Genomic DNA, 23,213 nt, shown 5'->3' with positions numbered 1-23,213 from the left:
AAGAGAAATAGGATTTTTGCTTGAGAGATAATGAAGTAACACAGTTGAATTTGAGAATGATAAAAGACAATGATTAGAATGAAATAAGCTTTTATACTTTACTCAAAATCAACGGATAAAAATAATAAAGAAAAATAAATTACCCAATAGAAATTGTCTAAAATAGCCGTTTAAAAAAACTGTAAAAATTCCACCCATTATCCGTCGTGCAAAGCTTACAAACCGTACGTATACTCGATGGATAATGTTCAGGGAATTAACGGTTAAGATTTAGACACTTCGACGGATGAGAATAAGAGGTTATCCGTCGAGCTTTAAAATACTCCAGAAAAGTAAATGACTTTTATTTACAATTTGTATATCAACGGATGACTCAACCCGATGGATAATGGTCATCCGTCGAGATGCAAATTTTGACTTAGCCAAAATTTCATCCAAGACTAAAAATCAGTTAAATTTCTGGTTGCTAATCAACTTGCAAAATAATTCAGATAGATTCAAGAGTAATTAAGCATACCTAACTCACTTACCAACCTAGAGAAGGTGGATTCATCCAGTGGCTTGGTAAAGATATCTGCAAGTTACTTCTCATTTGGAACAAAATGTAACTCTACAGTACCATTCATTACATGTTCCCTTATGAAGTGGTACTTGATGTCTATGTGCTTTGTCCTTGAATGTTGCACTGGATTTTCAGTGATGGCAATTGCACTTGTGTTGTCACAGAAAATAGGAATCCTTTCAACTTACAAACCATAGTCTAGCAATTGATTTTTCATCCATAAAATCTGTGCACAGCAACTGCCAGCAGCAATATATTCAGCTTCAGCTGTAGAAGTAGAAACTGAATTTTGCTTTTTACTGAACCAGGACACAAGCTTGTCTCCTAAAAATTGATAGGTTCCTGTTGTGCTTTTTCTATCAATTCTGCAACCTGCATAATCTGCATCTGAATAACCAGTTAGATTAAAACCAGAATCTCTAGGATACCAAATGCCAAGTTTTGGTGTTCCTTTGAGATATCTGAAAATTCTCTTAATAGCTATCAAATGAGACTCTCTAGGATCAGCCTGAAATCTAGCACACAAACATGTAGCAAACATTATATCTGGCCTACTAGCTGTTAAGTACAAAAGTGAGCCAACCATGCCTCTATAACTTGAAATATCCACAGACTTTTCAGTAGTGTTTAATTCAAGCGTAGTTGCAGTGGCCATGGGAGTTTTTGCAGATGTGCAATCCATTAGATCAAACTTCTTTAAAAGATCAAAAATATATTTAGTTTGACTAATGAATATTCCATCACTAACTTGCTTAACTTGTAAACCAAGAAAATAGGTTAGTTCTCACATCATACTCATTTCATACTTGCTTTGCATCAGTTTGGCAAACTTTTTACAAAGTTTCTCATCTGTAGAGCCAAAAATAATATCATCTACATAAATTTGAACAAGTATGCTAGAGCCATAAACATTTCTAAAAAATAAGTTTTATCTACAGTACCTCTTGTGAAGTGATTTTCCAAAAGGAACTTTGATAAAGTATCATACCAGGCTCTAGGTGCTTGCTTCAGTCCATAAAGTGCTTTCAGTAGATAATAGACATATTCTGGAAAATTTGGATCTTCAAAGCCAGGTGGTTGATTTACATATACTTCTTCCTCCAAATCTCCATTCACAAAGGCACTTTTGACATCCATTTGATAGACCTTGAAATTGGCATGGGTTGCATAGGCTAAGAAAATTCTGATGGCTTCAAGTCTTGAAACAGGAGCAAAAGTTTCATCAAAATCTATCCCTTCTTGTTGACAGTAGCCCTTAGCAACCAATCTAGCTTTGTTCCTGACTACAATGCCATTTTCATCCATCTTGTTTCTGAATACCCACTTAGTGTCAATAGGCTTCTTTCCCTTAGGCTTGGGTACCAGCTTCCATACTTTATTTCTTTCAAATTGGTTTAGCTCCTCCTGCATAGCTAAAATCCAATTAGGATCCAATAAGGCTTCTTCTACCTTCTTAGGTTCTTCCTTAGAGAGGAAGCTGCTATATAGACATTCTTCTTGAGTTGCTCTCCTTGTTTGAACTCTAGAAGATGCATCACCAATGATAAGCTCAAATGGATGATCCTTTGTCCATTTCCTTTGTTGAGGTAGATTAGCTCTAGATGAAGAGGCCTCATTGCTGTTTTGATGAGTGACTGAGTTTTGATTGCCAGAAACTCCCCTTGAGTTTGTGAATCTATGATTTGAAAAAGAGGGATTTTCTGAAGTTGATCTGCTTTGACTCTCAGCTCCTTGTGATAAACCGACGGATGGTGAAATTTGAGTGCCGACGGATGAGGCTGATTGTCTCTCGACGGATGATGCAGATTGTCTATCGACGGATGAAGCATTTTGTACTTCGACGAATGTTGAGTTAACAGCTTCATAGGTGGTAGATTTTTCTGCATTATCCTTTGGAATTGTCTCTTGATCACTTTCATCATCACTGTCATCACTGACCATCTCCACATTATCAAATTTGAGGCTCCCATGATAATCTCCATCTTGTAGCCCTTCAATCTTTTTGTCATCAAACACAACATGTATTGATTCCATAACAATGTTAGTTCTAAGATTGTAGACTCTATATGCTTTACCAACAGCATATCCAACAAAAATTCCTTCATCTGCTTTAGCATCAAACTTTCCATTTTGATCAGTTTGATTCCTCAGGATATAACACTTGCAGCCAAAGACATGAAGAAAATTTAGGGTTGGCTTCTTGTTCTTGAACAATTGATAGGGAGTCTTACATTTTGCTTGATTGATCAGAGAAATATTCCGAGTGTATCATGCAGTGTTTACAGCTTCAGCCCAGAAATATGTTGGCAATTTGGATTCCTCAAGCATTGTTCTTGCAGCTTCAATGAGTGATCTATTCTTTCTTTCCACTACTCCATTCTGTTGTGGAGTTCATGCTGCTGAAAACTCATGCAAGATTCCATTTTCCTCACAAAATGCTCTCATGACATAGTTCTTGAACTCAGTTCCATTGTCACTCCTGATTCTTCTAACTTTGAAATCAGAATGATTGTTAACTTGCCTTATGTGATTGATGATGATTTCACTAGCCTCATCTTTGGACTTTAGGAAATAGGTCCAAGAGAACTTTGAGAAATCATCTACAATTACTAGACAAAATCTTTTCTTTGAGATTGACAATATATTGACTGGTCCAAACAAATCCATGTGAAGCAGTTGTAGAGGCTCTTCAATTGCTGAATCAAGTTTCTTCCTGAATGATGCTTCAATCTGCTTCCCTTTTTGGCAGGCATCACACAGTCCATCCTTTGTAAACTCCACCAGAGGAATACCTCTAACTAGCTCTTTCTTTACCAGCTCATTCATAGTCTTGATGTTCAAATGGGATAGCTTCTTGTGCCATAGCCAACTTTCATCTTGACTTGCTTTACTGAGAAGACAAGTTACAGATTCTGCTTTAGTTGAGTTGAAGTCATCTAGGTACACATTTCCTTTTCTCACACCAGTGAGAACCACTTTGTTGTTTTGATTATTAATCACAACACAGGTTTCTTTGTTGAAGGTTACTGAGTTGCCTTTGTCACAAAGCTGGTTGATGCTCAACAGATTGTGTTTGAGACCATCCACTAAGGCAACCTCTTCAATGATGACATTGTCCTTTGAAATCAAGCCATATCCCACAGTATAACCTTTGCTGTCATCTCCAAAAGTGATACTTGGGCCAGCTCTCTCTTCAAACTCTGTGAGCAGGGTAGAATCACCAGTCATGTGTCTTGAACAACCACTATCCAAGTACCAAAGATTTCTTCTGTTTCCCTGCACACATCAAAATCAAATCAAGTTGATTTTGGTACCCAAGTTTCCTTGGGTCCTGCCTTGTTAGCTTTCTTCTTCTGTTTCTTAGGTCTTAACTCATTTGACTTAGGAATTTCAGATTCTTCCTTAGTCATTTGGGTTGTGCCTTTGAAACCACTAGATGCAACAGAATTATCATGCATGTTATGGCTAAAGGGAAATGGCATGCTTGGTGCAACCATGTTATTCCGGTAAGGCATGCTAAATGGCATTTGAGGCATATTGTATGCAGCATAATATGGATTAGGTGCAAATGGCATATTAGCAAACTGTGCATTCATGTTCTGTGTAGGCATAGCATTAACAGGCATGGGAGGTATGGCATTCATGTTAGAGAATTGAGGCTGAACAGACATGGGAGTAGGCATGGCAGATTTGCAATTAACAGATAAATGGTTTACACTACCACACTTGACACAGATTTTTCTAGGAGCATATTTATCAGGTATATAGTTATTGTGTTTGTTAATCCCTACTTTACCATTCCTATTATTTTTCTTTTTAGTCTCTGTTTTTACCTCTATTTTCTCAAGTCTGTCACTTAACTGTTTTGACAGTCATGTGACCAACATTAGCCTTCTTCCCTTTCTTGGTTTGACTTGACTCTCCTGAAACAAAGTTCTTGGAAACAGACCCATACTTATCATTTAGCTTGGTTAATTTGGCTTTGCTAATGGGTTTGCTTACAGCCGACGGATGAAGATTTTCATCATTCGACGGATAACACTTTTTGTTATCCGAGGGATGGTCCTCATCATCCGTCGAGTCTACATCTGTCAGCAACCCATCTACCAAAATAGGTTCTAGTTTCTCCTTATTCTTTTTCCAGGCTTCATCACAAAAAGACTCAATTCCTTGAACCTTGGTGATTTGGGCATGAACATCTCTGGATGTTTTCCATGCTTTAATCACCTCTTGTTCACGATCAAGCTGCTTCTTTAAAATTTCTTCCTTTTTCAAGGACTCGGTTAATTCCTCCTTGGCAATTCTACACTCAATTTTTAGTTTCTCAAACTCAACAAACTGAGACTCAAGCACATTATTTCTCTCACTCAAAAACAAGTTGTTTTCTTTAAGTTTAGCATTTTCTTTAGTGAGTGACTTAAGTGTAACACGCAAATGATATAATTCAGTAGATATGTCATTTATTGCATCATTACACTCAGCTTTAGATAAATGTGCAAGGTTTGTAGTGATTACCTGATTGCTTGAGGAACTTGTCTCTGTCTCATCAGACTTGGCCATAAGGGCTAGATTGACATAGCTGACATTTTTATCTTCATCCAAACCATCAGCTGCCCAGTCATTCTCCTGTGTAATAAAAGCCCTTTCCTTTTGTTTGAGTAGATCAAAGTATTTTTGCTTGTAATCAACAGACTCAAATCTTTTCTTGCTGGAATCTGACTTTCTACACTCATTTGCAAAATGCCCTGCCAAGCCATATTTGAAACACTTGAATTTTGATTTATCCACCATGTTTCTATTTGGCTTGGCAGCTCCAAAGTTCTTTTTGAACTTGAGCTTGGTAAATCTTCTTGAAAGGAATGCTAGGTGCTCATCAATGTCTTCCATGTCATCTTGGCTCAATGCATCTTCATTTTCTGCAGCTAGCCCTTTACCCTTGCTTTCACATGCCTTTGAAGTTGATTCCACAGCTTCCATCTTCACTTCCTTCTCCTTTTCCAGATCAGCAACTAGTGCAATGGATCCTCCTTTCTTCTTTCCTCTCTACATTCTTTCATCCTGCTCTATTTCAAGCTTATAGGTCTTCAGAATGCCATACAGTCTCTCCAAAGTAAACTCCTTATAATCCTATGAGTTTCTCAATGAGACTGTCATTGGTTTCCATTCCTTTGGAAGAGATCTGAGAAATTTCAGATTGGAGTCTTTAGTCTGGTAGACTCTTCCATGCAGTTTAAGAGCATTTAGTAGCTTTTGGAATCTACTAAAAATGTCAGTGAGTGACTCACTTTCTTCATTGTGAAAATGCTCATATTGCTGAATCACGAGCTACATTTTATTTTCTCTTACTTGCTCAGTACCATCACAGATTATCTGTATTGTGTCCCAAACCTCCTTGGCAGTCTTGCAGTTGATGATGTTATCAAACATGTCTGCATCAACACCATTCAACAGAATGTTCATGGCCTTTTTATCTTTCCTGACTTGCTCAATATCAGGATCAGACCATTCATGTCTTGGCTTTGGAACAGATGGTTCATTTCCTGTTGCAGCTCTCATTGGAACATGAGGGCCTTTTTCTATGCAGTCCACATAGGCCTCATCTTGAGAAAGCATGTGAAGATGCATCTTTACCATCCAATGATGGTAATTATCTTTATCAAGAAAAGGAATCTTGACTCCAACATCTTTCTTGTTCATCTTGCTGAATTGTTTTGATCTTTAAACTCTTTGTAGATTAAGAGCTTGCTCTGATACCAATTGTTAGTCCCTTAACAATATAGCAAGAATTACAGAAGGGGGGTTGAATGGAATTCTTGAACCTTTTTCTATGAATAAAAATGTTCAACTCGAAAATAACTATATATGTTTTAATTAGCACAATGCGGAATGTAAACTTGAATGATTTAAAACATAAGTAATTAAAAAAAAGAGTCTTTAAAAACTTTCTGGTGGATTTAAACAATTCCACCAGAGATATATATAATATATCGAGAGGACCCTGTGTACAAAAATGTTCACAGCTGCTTACAAAATAGAACTGCTAAGAATACAGGAAATGCTAAAGATAGTGCTTACAAAGATTTCTCTGTATATGTTTCTTAGCTCTCACACTTCTATATATTTTTTATTTGCTACTCTCTTGGTTTATATATCTCCAAGATTACAAAGTCAAAAGGACTGAACAAATATTAAATCTAATAGTCTTGAACTTTGCTGATTTTCGTCCTCTATTACCCAGTAAAAGGGCTTCCATAGTGTGTTTGTATCCAACAACTCGGCGGCTGTGTGTCAGCTTTCACTGTTCAACTGATGTTTGAATCTTGATATTATCATCCGTCGACTTTTAGATCATCCGTCGACTGCTATGTTAAACATCCGTTGGTAGTCATTTAATCATCCGTCGAAGCTTTGTTAATCATCCGTTGGTAGCCATTTTGGCACTTGACTTCACTTCACTTATACAGAATTACAAGACATTGCTTATGTACAGTTAATCAACCTATTCTGCATATCTAGTTAAAGTCAACATGACTTATATGCTACTACAGATTCTATACAAAGGTGCATACAACAATGTGCTACAAACTTATCATTACATAAGCTACTCACTCGATGGATAATAAGTTAATCATCCGTCGGGACTAAAATGATTTATCCGTCGGGACTAAAAACCTTATCCGTCGAGTGCTACATTATTTCACTAAGTAAAATCTACTTAGACAATTTGTTAAGGTGGTCATCAAGTACACAACATATTCACAACAATAATAGTACTCCTATATAGTGTGGTCTGATAATTTTCCTTAATCAGCGTCATCAGCAAAAGTTACTATTCATCAGGGTTTCAAAAATTCCAAAAATTGGGGTTATTACAAGTTGCCCTAGTGGATGGTCTCAAGCATAATTTGTTAAGTATCAGCCAACTTTGTGATAAGGGCAACTCAGTAACATTCAATTTAGTAGCCTGTGTTGTGATAAACAAAAAGAGCAAAAAAGTGGTTCTCACTGGAGTGAGAAAAGGGAATGTGTATCTAGATGACTTCAACTCATCAAATGCAGACTCTGTCACTTGCATTCTCAGTAAAGCAAGTCAAGATGAGAGTTGGCTATGGCACAAGAAGTTGTCTCATCTAAACTTCAAGACCATGAATGAGCTTGTCAAGAACGAACTGGTTAGAGGTATTCCTCAAGTGGAATTTACAGAAGATGGATTATGTGATGCCTACCAAAAAGGAAATCAGATCAACGCATCATTCAGAATGAAGCTTGATTCAACAATTGAAGAACCTTTACAATTGCTACACATGGATTTATTTGGACCAGTCAATGTGCTGTCCATCTCAAGGAAAATATTTTGCCTAGTAATTGTGGATGATTTCTCAAAGTTCTCTTGGACATATTTCCTAAAGTATAAAGATGAAGTTAGTGAAATCATCATCAATCACATAAGGCAAGTCAAAAATTATCCTGATTTTAAAATAAGAAGAATCAGGAGTGACAATGGAACTGAGTTCAAGAATTCTGTGATGAGATCATTTTATGAAGAAAATGGGACTATGCACGAGTTTTCTGCAACAAGAACTCCACAACAAAATGGATTAGTGGAAAGAAAGAACAGATCCCTTATTGAAGCTGCAAGGATGTTATTCCTAGAGGACTAACAATGAGATTTACAGAAGGGGGTTGAATGTAAATCTCAAAACTTTTTCAAGTTTTGAGTAGTTTCAAAGGCTATGTGTTTAAGATAAACAAGTGTGTGAATTGCTTTAAGCTAATACAGACAGATATATATTCAAACACAAATGTAAAGAACACAACAGACCTTAAAAACTTTTCTGGTGGATTTGTTGTTCCACCAGAGATGGTATTTCAGAAAATCTGTGATTCAAGAAATTTGATCACCGCTGCGTCCTAGTACAAACTAGATAATTTTCTCTCAAGATTTTTCTAAACAGCTCTGGAAAATTACTACTCTAATTACTAGCTGCAACTTGGTTTATATACCACCAAGTTTTTACAAGTGTAGAAAAAGATAAAATACAATAATAATAAAGTTCTCCACTTGTTTCTACTCCATTTCTATCCAGTACATTATTGGAATATCTGTTGAATATTTCCTTTTTGCACTAAAGTAGAACGGCTGCTTTTTCTGATGTTCCCGAAAGGGGCTACCACATCTCAGTTTTCTCTGTCAACCCATGTGCCTCTGTCAGCTTTGTCAACTACTACTTATCAACTGCTATTTAACAGAACATATGTTGAAGCCTTCATCCGTTGATGGCTTTATCCGTTGATGTGTTAGCAGTTGAAGCTTTATCCGTTGATGCACTAATCCGTTGAAGGATGTTATCCGTTGAAGCTTTAGAGACATCCGTTGAAGCTTAGTTTCTCATCCGTTGAAGGTCTTCAAGTTATCAGTTGATACCACTTCATTTATACAAAATTACAAGGCATGAAATATTTACAATTGGCCTTCCTATTTGCATATCATCTAGTAGTCAACATGACTTATAATTTCCTCAACATTTAAGAACTATATCTCAAATACAGAGATTGAAATGTGCTACAAAACTAGACTTATTTCTAAGTAAAGCTACACCATCAACGGATAGCCAAAGTGGTCTTATCCGTTGAGGCTACAAACACTAGACTTCTACTTAAGTGTTTTGTTAAATATATCATCAAACTAATGCACATATATTCCTAACAATCTCCCCCTATTTATGCCTATAAGAATTGTAGGCATAAGTTCAGGGTTAACTTGATGATAACAAAACACTAAACAAATGTGTGAATTGAAACTAAGTAGAAATTCAAAAGTGCATCATAAATGTATGTACTAGGATGGAATTGAAGAATTACTGTATTTCCAAGGGTGCTCCTCTAGCCTGAGCAAATCATTTCCTTTTTCTTTGATCCCTTATTTTCTTTCCTTGCCCTCTGTCATTTTCCTCAATTTGAAGTTGGAGTTGTCTGTAGAATTCAGCTTCATCTTCATCACTGATATCCAACTTAGATTGCATTTCCTTGAGAGTTTCATTGCTGGCAATCTTGAGTTGGTCTTCAAGTCTGAAAAATCTTCTGACTCCTTTGTCATCTCTGAACTCCATCAACCAATGAGGTGTTTTATGAATTGTAATTCCATGCTCTTGGATGAGTAATGTTCTGGGCAGTGAATTTGGTTCCCTCCATGTTTTCATTATGCTGGCAACCTTGTTAAGAATCTCAGTCTTTGCAATTATGGTGAAACCAGTATCCCTTTTTATAGCTGAGTGTATTCTGATCAAGGTAGAGTAGCCCTCATTTAGAATTCTATGGAGTGGCCAGGTTCTTTCACTTTTGTTGCCTTTATATCTGAACACGAGCCTTTCTGGCAGATGTCTGTAAGCATCTATTCCCCTTACATCTTCCAGTTCATCTAGGTAGAGCTCAATATCTGAGCATTCTTTTATGTCACAGATGTGAACATAATCATCCTTAGAGATAGGTGACTTAGGCTTAGGTTTGTATTTCTGAGTGAATTTCTTAGAGGTTAGGGGAGGTGTGGATTTGGATTTTCTTTTCTGTTTCTTTGGTGGTGGAGAAGTGGTTAAAAAGGTAGGCAATTTGATGGTGTCCCAATCAATAGGTTCCTCTTTAGGGATGATTGGTTCACCATGGATGTTTATAGTGGGATCAGCAACAAAGGGTTCATGAATGGAAGGTAGTGGTTTAGATATTGATTTGGTTTCTTCAGTGTTATCTTCACTCCTTCTTTGTGCCTTGGCCTTTCATCTGCTTCCCTTCTGCCATTGCTTTGTTTCCTCCATACTTTCACCAAACAGACTCCCAAACACCTCATCTAAGTTAGCAATCTTATCTTCACTCCTGACTTCAATTCCTTTGTTCTCTTCAACTTGACTTGACTTTAGCTGTTTTTCAAGCTTTGTTTGTGCTCTTTTGTCAGCCTTTAGTTTTTCAGCTTCTTCCTTCAACCTTTTGGTTTCTTCCCTCTTGGCTTTTGGAAATTTGGGATGTCCTTGCATCACATAGATACTCTTTCCCTCTCTAAAGATAATAGCCATGTTCATTCTTTCAACTATATCCTTGGTCTCCTTGTGCTTTATGATATTAGCACCCAAAACTTTGTCTTCATCAGGCTTTGGAAGAGGAAAGTCCACTTCTTTCATCTGAGCAAAGTTTAGGGGATTCTTTGTAGAGTCCTTGTTGGATCTAGTGTTGGGCTTGAGAACCATAGGTTTTAAATTCTTGGAAGAAGTCTCTCCAACCTTATTCCTCCTTTCTAGCTTGTGCTCCATAATGATTGGTTCAACCTTTGTGCTATGTTTCATAGATAGGGATTTATCTTTTGTAGAACTAAACATCTGTTGCACCCTTTCATCAATTCTCCTCCATTGCTCTTTCACTTGAATTTCAGCTGCTGCTAGTTGGATTAGGTCAATTCCATCAAGCTTTCCTTTGATTTGAATTATTGGAGAAGTAGTGATGGCATGAACTAGCACTTTAGATATTTGGACTTTTGTTGATGGCTCTCCTTCCTTTTCCCTTTTATTCTCCCCCTTTTTGTTATCATCAAGGAGAGGGGTCAAGCCTTGTGCATTTGCCAGCTGCATGAGTAGACTTGTTTGAGATTGTTGGTTGTGAAGAATGGTGGCCACAGAGTTTTCAATAACTTGAACTCTTTCTTCCAACTTGGCCAGCCTCTTTTCAGCATTTGGTTCCTTTCTCAATCTCAGCAATAAGTCCTGCATTGTACCATAGGGCATGACTGAATCCAACTTTTCAGTAGTGTGGGATTTCAAGTCAGCAATATCCTTTTTGAGTTCATCCACACTCAGATTCTGTCTTAAGTGCTGCAACTTCATGAGATGCAGTGAGTCCAGGTGAAATTTAAGGATAGCCTTGGTACCAGCATGTGAAGTTTTCTGAATGGCCTGTTGGATTGAGCTGATTTGTATGACTAAGGAGACATTGAATTGCCCTGGTGTAGACTCCTTTGTCAAGGCCCATTCATGTAAATTTGGAATAGAACTAGGGCCTTCATCTCCCCCTAAGTTCATGCTTCCATCAAAAGAACTAGAGTCATCATCATCAGAATTTACTTCAAATTCCTCAGATGGCTCACCAGCTGTAGAAGGCATCTTGTTGATAGTAGCTTTATCCCTTTGTAGAGATTCTGTTGTATGTACTAGATGTAGTGTCCTTTCTGCCTCCTCATTGCCCTGAGCAGCCAACAATTGATAGGCTGACACAGGATGAGTAAAAGTGTCAGCATCCAAGGAAATGTTATCAATTTCAGCTTTGTAATGTTGCTGAAATTGTCTTTCCTTTTCAGCATCATCCACAATCATTGACTCACTGGAAATGGCTGGATCCACCCTTAATGCTTCTGTACCTGCCTTTCTCTCTTTTTCTCTATTTTCTTGCATCAACGGCTCCTCCTGGCTCACACCCCTCACACCCTCACCTTCACCTACTAAGGTGGTACTCCTCTCACTTTCTTTTGCCATGCAGGAAGAAATAGCATGCATATTTGAGCTCTCAATCTCTCCTTTTTCCTGGGAGCAACCCAGCCTCTCACTCAAATTACCACTCCCTTCCCTCAGTCCTAAAAGTGATTGTACAGTTATCATGTCTTCTACACTTGGAATTGTTTCAGTTATGTGTGTAGAGACTATCAACGGATGTGGAATAGCCGTTGAAGGTGAAACTGATGTTATCAACGGATAACTGATGTTAAGCTTATCCGTTGAAGAACAACCACTTGTCAACGGATGAGTGATATCCGTTGAAGAAGGAAAAGAAGCAGAAATTGAAAGTGACATAACTGTTGAATCTGTGTGGATTGATTTTAATTTAGGTGACACAGATCCTTCAATTACATCTGGAAAAATTTGTGGGTGATCCAACAAATCATCTAAAAGATGATGATCACCTGTATTTGAGTGGGGCTCCTCCCTGAGTTGTAAAGAGGGAGAATCAGGAATTGATGGGAATAACATGTCCACATCCAGAGATGGTGATGAAGTATTTGGTGATTGATGTGTGTCAATTATGAGAGAGTGGGGCTGTGACTCCACATTTGTTGAAGCCACATCAAACTGAGTTTGAGAAGGCATAGATACAGATGGGTGTATCTGTGCAGTGTGTGTACCCTGTGTAGAAATTTGGGTTTTGACCCTCTTTCTTCTTGTAAAGGCTTTTGCATGTGAATGTGTGGCTTCAGTGTCCCTCCCTCTTTTGTTCTGTGTTCCTGGTTGGGAACTATTTTCAATAGGTGCATCCTTTTGGGAGGATGCAACTAGGGATGAGCTAGAATCCTTTTCAACCACCACAGCTTTTTGAAAAACTGTGGCTTGGCTAGCTTGGGAAGCACTTATCTCTCCTTCCTTATCCTGGGGGTTTTCTTGATGTTCACCCCTCCCCTCACCACTCATACCCTGTTCACTCCCCTCAGGGTTAATGGTAGTTGTTACAACTGTTGTCTTTTGAGAAACAACAGAGGTGGTTTTCTTTGTCTTTGATTTTGGAATTTTAGTTTTGGTAACCTTGGTAGGAATCTGTTGGGGCATTGTCACATATTCCATGGCTACACTAGAAGACAAAGAAATAGTGGGGTTGGAAGAAGTAGGAGTTGTAGAAGCAGTTACCTCACTTACCTGAGGTGCATTCATGATTGGTAAATATACCAATGTCACACTGCTGTTGAGATTCATTCTCAGTAAATCTGCAAGAACTCTTTTCTCTTGTGCCCAGCACTTGAGTTTATTATTCTCATTATTTATGACCAAACCTTCAGCAACATGGTTAGCCAATAACATAAAGAATCTAGCATAATAGATGTTATTAGTTCTATTAGCTTTGTTGCCTAATCCAGTACCCAATTCTAGCATAACATAATTGCTAAAATTAAAATACCTATCAGAAACAAGCATATAGAGCATATTAACAAGAGATGAAGTTATGGCATCAAAATTACTAATTTTCCCAGAGAAAACCTTGATAAAGGCATCCCCAAGAAAACTCCATTCTTTCCTAAGGCCTTTTCTTTTAATACTCCCTAAACTAGCAAAGTTAAGAGAATAACCTATGGAATCTAACATGTTAGATACATCATTATCAGTGTGTGGTGTCATGGCATTGTTCTCAGGTAATTTAAAATATGCTTGCAAATCATCACAGTTAACACAGTGATTTTTACCTTTGAGAGTGAAGGAGATGGTCATGTCTATGGAGTTGAACTCAGCAGTTGTCCAAATCTCCTCAACTACTTCACAGTAAATCGTTGGGGCTTCCAGCATTGCATAGCTAAGTTTACAGTTTTTGATGAAGTCCATCATTTTGTGATAATCTGAGTGGGCTTCATTCTTTTCTACCAAAGCTATGAAGTTGTTCTTCTCATAGATGAACCCAGACTGAGACATAATCTTTACTACTGGTGCCATTGTTGTGAGTAGAAATTGCAGAGAATAGATTGAAGGTTTTGCAGAGAGAAAATGGTAAAAGCTTTTGTAATTTTAAGAAAGCATAAAGTAAAAATGAAAAAATCAAAAGAGCTTATATACTTTCTCAAATTAAAAAGCATAAATAAAAGATTAAACAAAATACAAAAGTGAATTACAGCCGTTTGAAAAGAATAAACTATAAGTATTCTAAAAACTACCTTTAAAACATATACATACAACTGTATGTATAAGTATCAACGGTTAAGAGAATAGAATCAACGGCTGTGAATCACTTGAATCGACTGATGTGACATCTCAATGGATAAAGTAAACTGTCATCCGTTGAAAAGCACTACAGTTTTATTTGTTGACGGATAAAAATTCCAGAAATGAATTTGTCTTTCAACGGATAATGGACATCCGTTGATAGAACAATTTTGACTTTCAACGGATAGGGAACATCCGTTGATGGAATAATCTGTGTTAAAGTCAACTTTGTTCTTGCAACAAAAACATTTCAGGCTTCAAATCAAATTGCAATAACGACATGAATTTTAAGAGTAATTAAGCATACCTAGCTCACTTACCAATCTTGTGAATGTTGATTCATCAAGTGGCTTGGTAAATATGTCTGCAATTTGTTGTTCACTTGGAACAAAATGTAGTTCCACTGTACCATTCATGACATGCTCCCTAATGAAGTGGTACTTGATATCAATGTGCTTGGTCCTTGAGTGTTGCACTGGGTTCTCTGTTATGGCTATGGTACTTGTGTTGTCACAAAAGATAGGAATTCTATCAACATGAAGTCCATAATCAAGGAGTTGATTCCTCATCCATAACACTTGAGAGCAGCAACTTCCAGCAGTAATGTATTCAGCCTCAGCTGTGGAAGTAGAAACTGAATTTTGCTTCTTGCTAAACCATGATACAAGCTTGTTTCCCAGGAATTGGCAGGAGCCTGTTGTACTTTTCCTGTCTATTTTGCAACCTGCATAGTCTGCATCTGAATAACCAATTAGATCAAAGCCATATTCTCTAGGATACCAAATACCTAAATTTGGTGTACCCTTGAGATATCTGAAAATCCTCTTGATAGCAATTAAGTGAGACTCCCTAGGATCAGCTTGAAACCTAGCACACAGACATGTAGCAAATATTATATCTGGTCTACTAGCAGTTAAATATAAAAGAGAACCAACCATGCCTCTATAACTTGTAATGTCCACAGACTTTTCAGCCTTGTTTAATTCAAGTTTGGTGGCAGTGGCCATGGGAGTTTTTGCAGATGAACATTCCATTAAGTCGAAATTCTTTCAAAGATCATGAATGTATTTAGTTTGACTATTGAAAATTCCATCACTAACTTATTTAACTTGTAGACCAAGAAAATAGGTTAGTTCTCCCATCATGCTCATTTCATATTTACTTTGCATTAGCTTAGCAAACTTTTTACAAAATTTATCATCTTTAGAACCAAATATTATGTCATCTACATAAATTTGAACAAGTATACTAGAGCCATTAATATTCCTAAAGAAGAGAGTTTTATCAATAGTACCTCTAGTGAAGTGATTCTCCAAAAGGAATTTAGATAAGGTTTCATACCAGGCTCTAGGTGCTTGCTTCAGTCCATAGAGTGCTTTCAAAAGATAATACACATAGTCTGGAAAATTTGGATCTTCAAATCCTGGAGGTTGGCTTACATAAACTTCTTCTTCCAATTCCCCATTCAGAAATGCACTCTTGACATCCATTTGATAGACTTTGAAATTGGCATGGGCTGCATAGGCTAGAAAAATTCTGATGGCTTCAAGTCTTGCAACAGGAGCATATGTCTCATCAAAATCTATTCCCTCTTGTTGAGAGTAGCCTTTGGCAACCAATCTAGCTTTGTTCCTTATGATAATGCTATTTTCATTCATCTTATTTCTGAATACCCATTTTGTGTCAATAGGACTCTTGTTCTTTGGTTTGGGCACCAGCTTCCAAACTTTATTTCTCTCAAATTGGTTCAGCTCTTCTTGCATAGCTAATACCCAATCTGGATCCAATAAAGCTTCTTCCACTTTCTTAGGTTCCTCCTGAGATAGAAAGCTACTATACAGACATTCATCTTGAGTAGATCTTCTTGTTTGCACTTTAGATGATGCATCACCAATGATCAGTTCAAAGGGATGATTCTTGGTCCATTTCCTTTGAGGTGGAAGATGTGCTCTAGATGAGGTGGCCTCAGTATTGTCATGATGTGAGACAGAGTATTGATTAGTTGAAACCCCCCTGAGTTGTTGGTCCTTTGCAGGGAACTTGGAGTTCTATCAACTGATGATGTAAATCGATTATCCGTTGATGAACTATGATCAACGGATGCTTCATTATGTACTTCAACAGATGATGCACTATGTCTTTCAACGGATACTGCATTGACTCTATCAACGGATGTAGAATTCTGACTTTCAACGGATGCAGTATTTTGTGCATTATCCATGGGCATGTTTTGAATCCCTTTTGAAGTGTCATCTCCATCAATCTCTTCTTCACTATCATCACAATATATCTCAATGTTGTCAAATTTGAGTCTTTCATGGTGTCCCTCATCTTTTAGTCCATCAATCTTTTTATCATCAAACACAACATGCACAGATTCCATAACAATGTTGGTTCTTAGATTGTAGATCCTATAAGATTTTCCAGCTGAGTAACCAACAAATATCCCTTCATCGGCCTTTGCATCAAACTTCCCTTTATGGTCAGATTGATTCCTTAGTATAAAACATTTACACCCAAAGACATGAAGAAAATTTAGAGTTGGATTTCTTCTCTTGAACAACTGATAATGAGTCATGCCTTTAGCTCGATTAATCAAAGAAATATTCTGAGTGTAACAGGCACAATTAACAGCTTCAGCCCAGAAATATGTTGGTAACTTTGATTCTTCAAGCATTGTTCTAGCAGCTTCAATTAAAGATCTGTTCTTTCTTTCAACCACCCCATTTTGTTGAGGTGTTCTTGGAGCAGAGAACTCATGCATGATTCCATTTTCTTCACTAGACAGCCTCATTGTTGAATTCTTGAACTCAGTTCCATTGTCACTCCTTATATTCCTAACCTTCAAGTCAGGATGATTATTGACTTGCCTGATGTGATTGATAATGATTTCACTTGCTTCATCCTTTGAGCCAAGAAAATAAGTCCATGAAAACTTTGAGAAATCATCAACAATCACTAAGCAGTATCTTTTCCTCGCAATTGACAATACATTGACTGGTCCAAACAAATCCATATGTAGTAGCTGTAATGGTTCATCAATTGTTGTTTCAAGCTTCTTTTTGAATGATGCTTTCCTTTGTTTGCCTTTCTGACAAGCATCACACAAACCATCCTTTGACAATTCAACTAGAGGGATTCCTCTAACTAAGTCCTTTTTGACTAGATCATTCATTGTCTTGAAATTCAAATGGGATAGCTTCTTGTGCCATAGCCAACTTTCAACTGGACTTGCTTTGCTGAAGAGACAAGTAATAGATTCTACATCTGTAGAGTTGAAGTCTGCTAAGTACACATTTCCTTTTCTAACTCCAGTTAGAACCACTTTGTTGTCTTTCTTACTGGTGACAACACAGGCTTCAGAATTGAAGGAAACTGTATTCCCTATATCACATAGTTGACTGATGCTCAGTAAGTTGTGCTTGAGACCATCAACTAATGCAACTTCATCAATGATGACATTCCCTGTTGAAATCAAGCCATATCCCATAGTAAACCCTTTGCTGTCATCTCCAAAGGTTATGCTAGGGCTAGCTCTCTCCTTAAACTCTGTGAGCAGGGTGAAATCTCCTGTCATGTGTCTTGAACAACCACTGTCCAAGTACCATAGATTTCTTCTTATTCCCTGCACACAATAAAATCAATCAAGTTGATTTTGGTACCCAAGTTTCCTTGGGTCCATTTTTGTTAGCCTTTCTCCTAGACTTCCTTCCTTCTGCATCTTTAGACTTAGGTAACTTTGAGTCAACCTTGGTCTCAGATGTAGTTGGTTGAGGTGTAGGGTTAGTCACAGAATCATTTAGCACATTTGGAATATGATAAGGCATGGATTGTGCAAACATATTATTCCACATAGGCATATTGTATGGCATTTGAGGCATACTAAATGCAGCAAGATAAGGATTGTTAAAATATGGCATGTTTGCAAAATGTGCACAAGGATTCTGTTGAGACATAACAGGCATAGCATGCAGAGGTGATACAGATATGTTAGGCAAGGAAGAGGGTACAGGTATGGGAGTTTTCTTAATAGATTTGCAATTAGCAGATAGATGATTAACACTACTACAATGCACACAACTTTTTCTAGGGGCATACTTATCAGGTGTGTAATTGTTATGTTTGTTAATCCCTACCTTCCCATTTCTACTAGATTTCCTTTTAGTTTCCTTTTTATCCTCAATCACCTTGAGCCTATTCTTTAACTGTTCTAAGGTCATGTGCCCTATATTCACCTTACTGACATCTTTGGATGTGCTTGCTTCTCCTTTGACAAAGTTCTTGGAAGTTGAACCAAACTTCTTGTTGAGTTTCTTTAGATTTTCTCTTTTAGAAACATCTGCCTGTTTTAATTGAGGAACCTTCAACGGATGCTCCTTTTCTTCCTTCACCGGATAACTTTCATCATCCGTTGATTCCACATCCGTTGACAGTCCATCAATTAATTCCATTTTCTTCTTGTCTTTACTCCAGGCAGTCTCACAGAATGATTCAATTCCTTGGACCTTGGCAATTTGAGCACTAACATCCCTAGATGTTTTCCAGGCTTTAATCACCTCTTGCTCTCTTTCTAATTGTTTAGAAAGTATTTCTACTTTCTTAACATATTCAGCTAGTTCATTTTCAACAGATATACAATGCAGCTTAGTTTTCTCTAGGTCAATCAACTTATTTTCTAACACATCATTTCTATCACTTAAAAACAGATTGTTCTCTTTAATCCTACTATTTTCTTTAGCAAGAGATTTAAGAGACACACGCAAATGATACAATTCAGTAGACATGTCATTAAAAGCATCATTGCACTCTTCTTTAGTAAGCTGTGTTACATCAGTAGTGATTACCTGGTTGCTTGATGAACTAACTTCATTTTCCTCAGAATCAGCCATGAGAGCCAAGTTGACATATTCCACATCTTCATCCTCTTCTGCTCCATCAGCTGCCCAGTCTTTCTCTTGAGTAATGAAAGCCCTCTCCTTTTGCTTGAGTAGATCAAAATATTTCTTTTTGTAATCTACTTGTTTAAATTTCTTCTTTTCAGAAGCTGGCTTTCTGCACTCACTTGCAAAGTGTCCACTTGTACCACAATTGTAACACTTGAACTTGGATTTGTCCACCATGTTCTTATGAGGTTTAGTGGCTCTAGTGTTTTTCCTAAATTTCATCTTTGCAAATCTCCTGGACAGAAATGCAAGATGCTCATCAATTCCATCAGAGTCATCTTGGCTGGAGTTGTCCTCAATGTCAACAGCTACTTCTTTTCCCTTGCTTGATTCCTGATTTCTTATACCATCTTTGGAGTTTGATGTAGATCTCACAGTCTCTTGTCTGCATTCTCTCTCATTTTCAGCCACTAAGACAACTGAACCTCCTTTCTTTCTCCCCTTCTCCAATACCTCATCCTGTTCCAGCTCTAGTTCATAAGTCTTCAAAATTCCATATAATCTTTCAAGAGTGAAGTCCTTATAATCTTGAGAGTTTCTCAAGGAGACAGTCATGGGTTTCCATTCCTTTGGCAAGGATCTTAAGAATTTAAGATTTGAATCCTTCACCTGGTACACTCTACCATACAGCTTCAGTCCATTCAACAGCTTTTGGAATCTATTGAATGTGTCATTTAAAGATTCATTTTCTTCAAAATGAAAATACTCATACTGTTGAATGAGAAGCTGCATTTTGTTCTCTCTTACTTGTTCTGTACCTTCACACAGTAGCTGAACTGTGTCCCAAACCTCTTTGGCAGTTGTACAATTTATCACATTATCAAACATATCCTTGTCAAGACCATTAAACAAAATGTTCATAGCCTTCTTATCCTTGTGGACTTCTTCTGTGTCTTCCATTGTCCATTCTGCACTAGGTTTTGGAATGGATTGGCCAACAGCAGCTGTGGCCGTAGCGACTGTGGCTACTTTGTGGGGAATGTGAGGACCATTCTCAATGCAGTTTACATAACCTTCATCTTGGGAGAGAAGATGAAGGTGCATTTTCACCTTCCAGTGGTGATAACTGTCTTTGTCAAGAACTGGGATCTTTACTCCAATATCCTTCTTACTCATCTTTGTTAGTTTCCAAGATCTTTAAACTCTTTGTGTGTCAAGAGCTTGCTCTGATACCAATTGTTATTCCTAAAGGACTAACAATGAGATTTACAGAAGGGGGTTAAATGTAAATCTCAAAACTTTTTCAAGTTTTGAGTAGTTTCAAAGGCTATGTGTTTAAGATAAACAAGTGTGTGAATTGCTTTAAGCTAATACAGACAGATATATATTCAAACACAAATGTAAAGAACACAACAGACCTTAAAAACTTTTCTGGTGGATTTGTTGTTCCACCAGAGATGGTATTTCAGAAAATCAGTGATTCAAGAAATTTGATCACAGCTGCGTCCTAGTACAAACTAGATAATTTTCTCTCAAGATTTTTCTAAACAGCTCTGGAAAATTACTACTCTAATTACTAGCTGCAACTTGGTTTATATACCACCAAGTTTTTACAAGTGTAGACAAAGATAAAATACAATAATAATAAAGTTCTCCACTTGTTTCTACTCCATTTCTATCCAGTACATTATTGGAATATCTGTTGAATATTTCCTTTTTGCACTAGAGTAGAACGGCTGCTTTTTCTGATGTTCCCGAAAGGGGCTACCACATCTCAGTTTTCTCTGTCAACCCATGTGCCTCTGTCAGCTTTGTCAACAACTACTTATCAACTGCTATTTAACAGAACATCCGTTAAAGCCTTCATCCGTTGATGGCTTTATCCGTTGATGTGTTAGCAGTTGAAGCTTTATCCGTTGATGCACTCATCCGTTGAAGGATGTTATCCGTTGAAGCTTTAGAGACATCCGTTGAAGCTTAGTTTCTCATCCGTTGAAGGTCTTTAAGTTATCAGTTGATACCACTTTATTTATACAAAATTACAAGGCATGAAATATTTACAATTGGTCTTCCTATTTGAATATCATCTAGTAGTCAACATGACTTATAATTTCCTTAACATTTAAGAATTATATCTCAAATACAGAGACTGAAATGTGCTACAAAACTAGACTTATTTCTAAGTAAAGCTACACCATCAACGGATAGCCAAAGTGGTCTTATCCGCTGAGGCTACAAACACTAGACTTCTACTTAAGTGTTTTGTTAAACATATCATCAAACTAATGCACATATATTCCTAAGAAAGGATGTTAGGTCACACACACTGTAGAGGGGGGTGAATACAGTGTATAGCACAATCAAATCGAATTCTAATAACACAAGTAACAGAAAACAACTTTATTCAAAGCAATAAACTCTGTTACAGTATGGAACTGTCCTCTCTCAGTGATGATCAAATATCACGAGAGCTGCTAGGGTTACAATGAATGATATTCTCGATTATGATAACACTTATAGTGTAAACCCTATGTCTGTGTTTATATAGTACACAGTTACAAGATCTTCTAATTGATATGGAATATAATTCTGCTTCCTAAAATATATCAATCAAATATCTTTTCTTCCAAGTCTTCTATTCTCAATAGAATTCTTCTTCATGCATATCTCTTTTTATGTTTGTCTTGATCTTCTTTCCTTTTAATCAACCTCTTTCCTTATCTGAACATCTTCTTAAGTCCTGATATTATCTCCTGATAAATATCTTCTGATATCTTAAGTTCTGACAACTTAAGTTCTGATATCTTAAGTACTGACTCCAGTATAAGTGCTGATTTCAAGTTAAGTACTGATCTTTCCTGCTAAGTAAGATCTGAAATAACTAAACATAAATCATATTGGCCATGACATCACAAATATATCTAACAATCTCCCCCAACTTATAAATTAGCATAATATACAAGTTCAACAAATATTTGATGATGTCAAAAATATTAAGTACAAATGCATGAGAATTTTATTAGATAACTACAACTTACAGTCCTTAAAGCTTTACCAACTTTTACTTCTGATAACAACTTCAGTCTGTATACACATCAGAATTTAAGCAGTTGTAGTTTCTGACTTGGCTTCAATTACCAATCTCTCTGATGTCAGGAGTTGTTCTGAGATAGTTCTTTAACAAACATCTCTCAGCATATCTGAGTTCATCAATCATCCTCCTTTTAGCATCTTTAAGCTCTGTAGTATCTTCTCCAGTTTGAAAGATAGCTGCTCTGAGATCATTTATCCTTGCTTTCCTTATCTCCTGATCTAGTCTGATGACATAAACTTTATCAGACTCTAGATTGAACTCAAGCCCCTTAATACCAAGATATGTTTTGATCTCTGCAGTATTAGGCTTTATCTTAACAATATCACCCTTGTGATCTCTGTACTTAGGACAATAAGAGTTGCCAGACTTTACAGAGTAGAGCTTCTTCTGCCTTCCAATTTGAGTCTTCAAGTAATTTGCAGCACTATCTATAAATCTGTTCTTCACCTGAAGTAAGAATAATACACGTTCTAATTCCTCATAGTACTTCAGTGGTATATCTCTCTGCCTAATATGGTAAACCCTTCCATCAGTCATAAAATATAGCATGACATATTCTTTCAAGAATGTATGGTAACCATTTGTACAGATTCCAATAGGTTCAATCTTTCAGGAGTTGCTCCAACACCTGGTTCACTCATGGAAGTTGGATCATTGGTAGTATTGCTTACTCTTTTCTCTCTTAAACTACCCAATCCAGGTTTGTCTTTAGCTTCCTTTCCTGTAACAACCCTTGCTTCAAAACCACTTGTTGCAGTCTTCAAAGATTGAGTTTGTTTGGCTTTAGTGAATCCTGGTAGGAGACTTGTAGTAGGATTAACATGAGCAATGTCAGAGGTTAACTTACCTTTATCTTCTAATATCAAGTCAACTTGAGCTATGTCAGAGGTTGCTTGCTTCACTGTCATATCAGAACTAACTACATCTTGACTCTGAACAACTTGAGCCATGTCAGAGGTTGT

This window comes from Apium graveolens, chromosome 6 (assembly GCF_009905375.1).
Source record: "Apium graveolens cultivar Ventura chromosome 6, ASM990537v1, whole genome shotgun sequence".
NCBI classification, from domain to species: domain Eukaryota; kingdom Viridiplantae; phylum Streptophyta; class Magnoliopsida; order Apiales; family Apiaceae; genus Apium; species Apium graveolens.
Note: the sequence above shows the minus strand (reverse complement) of the source record.